Source organism: Coptis chinensis, chromosome 6, assembly GCF_015680905.1.
Source record: "Coptis chinensis isolate HL-2020 chromosome 6, ASM1568090v1, whole genome shotgun sequence".
Lineage (NCBI taxonomy): Eukaryota > Viridiplantae > Streptophyta > Magnoliopsida > Ranunculales > Ranunculaceae > Coptis > Coptis chinensis.
The window spans coordinates 43,275,044-43,279,707 of record NC_141461.1 but is presented as its reverse complement, the minus strand read 5'-3'; positions in this window follow the sequence as shown (position 1 = coordinate 43,279,707).

Sequence of the window (4,664 nt, the reverse complement as noted above, 5' to 3'; positions counted from 1 at the left end):
ACTCCCCATCATTACAAACTTCCTACCAACACCATTCCAACACTCCTTTTCAATCTCAACCCTACATTTGTGGTTGTCAGTACACGTGTGGGATAGAGATCCACCTTCCCTAGCTATAAATACCTCCCATATGAACTACACCCAACCTGATTCTTCTCTCCCCCCAAAATCGAGAGATAGATACGTAGGCAGTTCGCTCAACAATGAACTTGGTCTTTACCATTTCTAATCCCCTTCTCCTCCTTCTCCACATTTGTAAGGGATAACTAAAACGTTCCTTTACACTCCTCTATGAATGTGTTGCGACCGACTCTTGTTTGCAATCCAAAGGTATTAGATTGGTGTCTAAATGTTACATGGGGTGCTCAAACAAGGAGGATCTAAATCATATAGTGTGGGAGTGTAAACTGGCAAGGGATATTTGGGTTTGGCTGGCAGGCATTTTCAACTTCTCAAATGACTTCAACAACTTCAAAGATGCACCAGACAAGGAGACAGGTCACACTTCCATCATCAAACATCTATGGCGAGCTGATACATTCGCTGGAATGGTCTCCATATCGAAACATAGAAACTTGCTGGTGTTTGAGAACAAAAAAGAAAATCTTAACTTTTGTAAGACAGAAGTAAGGAAGCAGGTGCACTACTCTTTTCACCTTTCTGCAGGCCACGGTTGTGGGACAGATTCGACCATCTTAAGTAAATGGGGACTTCCTCCTAGACTTGCCAAAGCTTCACAAGTGAAGGAATGCTATTGGGAGGCTCCAGACTCAGGCGTTATAAAGATTAATGTTGATGGATCTGCCCAAGCAAGGTAACCTGGGGATAGCTGGTTTTGGGGTTGTTTACAAAGATAGCTTCTGTGTCATTTTATAGGTTCTATGTAGGAGTATATGAATCAACACCAGTTACATGGCTGAGGTTCTGGCCATCATAGAAAGCGTGGAAGTGGCTTTAGACAAAGGATGGGATAGGATTTGGGTGGAGTCAGACTCGGTTGTTGTGGTCACAACCTTTGGTTCATCCGAGTTACCTTAGGCCATTAAACGTAGATGGGAATCTTGCAAACAAAGATTGAACTTTTGTTTCCTCTCAAATGCTTGGCGGGAAGCGAATTTCGCTGCCGACAGTGCAGCTAAGCAGGCTGCCTCATTACAATCTCAAGAGCCAATTCTGTATGAAGGGAGACCTCAATGGCTGAAGGTTTGGGAGTCACCCGATGTAGTCTATTTTAGATTTTCTATGTTTAACTGAGCGTTTTCCTCAGTTAAGCCAACCTTTTTAACTCCTTCCTATAATACAATTGTTAACTTAGTTAAAAAAGTGAATACTGCGTATTGCGATGCAGATTAACGATGTATGAACATTGGTGTAGTAGTGTATGTAGTACTCAACTTGGTTAGGGAGTAGCTAATTTTTTAATATCTCTATGTACGCCTATTAGTGTGTGTGTGTATTGTGTAGTATACGATGATCACGTACATTTATAGATCACATATGTGGTCACAAAGATGGACTACAAAGTTGTGACTATGACCGAATCATTAATCGAATACTCCATCCACTAGATCTAGAAAGAGGGCGGGGAAAGTCAAACAGAAAAGAGTATTAGTCAGTAAATATTTTTTTAAAAAAATAAGAATACAAATAAAAAGATTTTTTGACTCTATCAATGCCACTTCAAGAAAAACAAATAACAATATAGATTTAAACATTACACTCGAGGAGAATTTTAATAGAAAATGTTAACGGGCCGGAATTTCCCCTGTTGTAACCAATATGACTCTTCTCGATCTTTTTTGCTTTGAGAAAGATACATAGTTGTAGTCGGTGTTAGGACAAACGATAGACTTTTGGTGGGCTGTTTGGACATGGGTATAAATGGCTTGAGACGTAAGCTCTTTTTTGCACCAAGAAACGGGGCACTTGGTGAGCTCCATGTTGCCCACACTGTACTCCATTAATCTAACTATTAGTCTTCGTAAATTAAATAACATGAAGAAATAGGCTCCCGAAACAATTATACTTGAGAAAGGTTCAACCTCAGCTCATTTCCACTTTCCCTGTTGAATTTGTTTAATATAAGGTTTGGAATTTTTGAAAAAAAATTTCAAAATAAATATATTATATTAGAAAATAGGCATGTACATACCCATAGCCTTTTTTGAAAATTTGCTCAACAATCATAATTATACAACAGAAATTTTTTAACAAATCATGATTCCAATTTTCGTCTCTAACCCATTTTAATTTTCTAACAAATTATTTTAATTAAGTTTTAAAAACCCATTTTAATTTTCTAACAAATTATTTTAATTATATTTTAAAACCCCGTTTTTTAATTGGGAGAGGGATGTTTTAAAAACCTATTTTTTAATTGGAAGAGGGATCCCATTTTAATAGTTGTCTTAATTTAGAAGTGTGATTCCCGTTTTAATTAATTTGGAATTTTTAAAAAAAAAACTTCTAAAATAAATATATATTTATATATAGAACTTGAATCAAAATATACATCCATAAGAATTACTTGTATGTTAAGTAATATTGAACACACTTTCAATTTTACCTATGTATTTTAGCGTGTCAATGTGTGTCCTGCTGGCATGCCTCATGCAATTAAGTCTACAACAAATATATATTGTGTTATTCCAATGTTAAGCTTAGGATTTTACCGTGAATATTTGATCCCACACTGTTTGATGTTTTACGATTGGGTGCTGAAAAGCACAACACTTTGCGCCCACAATATAATGGCACCTATATACAAAAGTGATTTCAGATTTTCAGGAACAAACTTACCAAATAGGAGAGGGAAGAGATATATGAGGTCTTGCCTATGTTTCTGGTGGATGGAGAGGTATTTGCATCTTTATATCTCTACTACTAGTATATCTATAATGATCGTGGCCTCTTAAATTCATCCGGGTATTTTTCTGACGCATAATACCCTTGATGAATAATAAAAGTAGATGCCTAGCTATTTATTAATGAGGACTACTTTGTTTTTTTATGTGTTTATAAATTTTCAGTACCAATATTGTCCTTAAATAAAACAATTGCTTAACACTTTTAAATAGGGCCAATCAGTCTTTTCATGTGGGAGTATATTAGAAAACCAAATCCACGCCATTCTCATTTGTACGCATTACTATTAATGTCATTTAATTAGCAATAATTGCATTATTTAATAAGATATTTAATAAGAGGTTCAGAAATGGAAAAGTCTAATTAGAGAATAAGAATAAGAACCGATTCTTTTCCATCTTTGAAGCACAGGAGATTGAAGGTCCTTTGGTAATTCTTTGGTTCTTCTTCCTCTAAATCACTTTCGATCTCTTATATGAACCCTCTGAATCTCCATCTCCCAACTTCTTTATGCCATTAGATTTCTTCTCTTCTCTGCCGTGGGCCATCGAAGGAGAATTTTGAAACGCCTTGCGCCGTTGTTCATAGAACTTGGCATTTTACTACTAGAGGAGGCATATTTGCTATTTATGGAGTCGAGTGACTCATGTCGCCGAGCATGAACTCAACTCGCACTTCCTTGATCACCACATGCTTCGATGTCTCGATACCGTAATACAAGAATATTTCTAAGTCGGGGATCCGAAGGAAGTCCCGGGATCGCTTCCATCCCTCGTGCATTTTAAGATGAGAAACAAGAGCACTCCTCGCCATATATTCTTAACAATTGGAGATTCCTCCGGCTGAAATGATTTGTTTAATCGAGAATTTCGATGAGGCAGATCGGTCGTGGCCGGGCGGAGGAGATCAAGTGGTGTAAGGCCATTAATATCACGGATGTTCGGATCAATAGATGGAACGGTCATGAGGAGCTCCACCAGATTAGAAATATTCCCGAAACTGCCATATGAAAAGCGAGTTACGCCTTCATTGTTCCTAACATTGATGACATTTTGCATGTTCACAATCTTTCCACGAACAACCGCTTCATGAGCTCAATTTGTCGATCCAACTGCGGAAGCCAAATGTTCGAAACCAGCCATATGGAGGAAAGTGTCCCTGAACTGCTTGTTAGAGCAGGGATGAAGGTAAAGCAACAATCTTTACTAATTGGACATGAGGACTTGGGTATATTCAAGGCAATGGCAGCCTCCATCCAAGTTTATCTGGCTGAAGGGAGTGATGTATATCAACCTTATTCAATCTTATCTGCTTCTATGGATAAGACCATGATGATTTGGCAACCTGAAAAACCACGTATCCGGATGAATGTGGTTTCGTTGGTGAATTGAGCCATTGTGCTTTAGGGTTTTATGGTGGCCATTGGAGCCCGGTGGAGATTCAATTCTAGCTCATGGGTATGGTGGATCTTTCCATCTTTGGAGAAATGTCGGAGTGGACTTTGACAATTGGCAATCACAAAAGGTTCCTTCAGTCATTATCGCGGCCGTGGCGATATATTACTTGGTCTCGCAAGCCGGTGATTATGTGCTATCGGTCGGTCATGACCGGGTAAAATATACTCTATTTATATCGCTTTCGAATCATCAACATGTTATCCGAATAAATGTTTCGCTATTGGTCAATCCTTCATTTGTTCTATAATTGGCTTGGTTGAAAATGGTTCTTGTGGAAAAATGAAAATTTGTTCAATCAAATGAGTTTACTTGTAATAATTTATTGAAGCTATCAAAACGGTT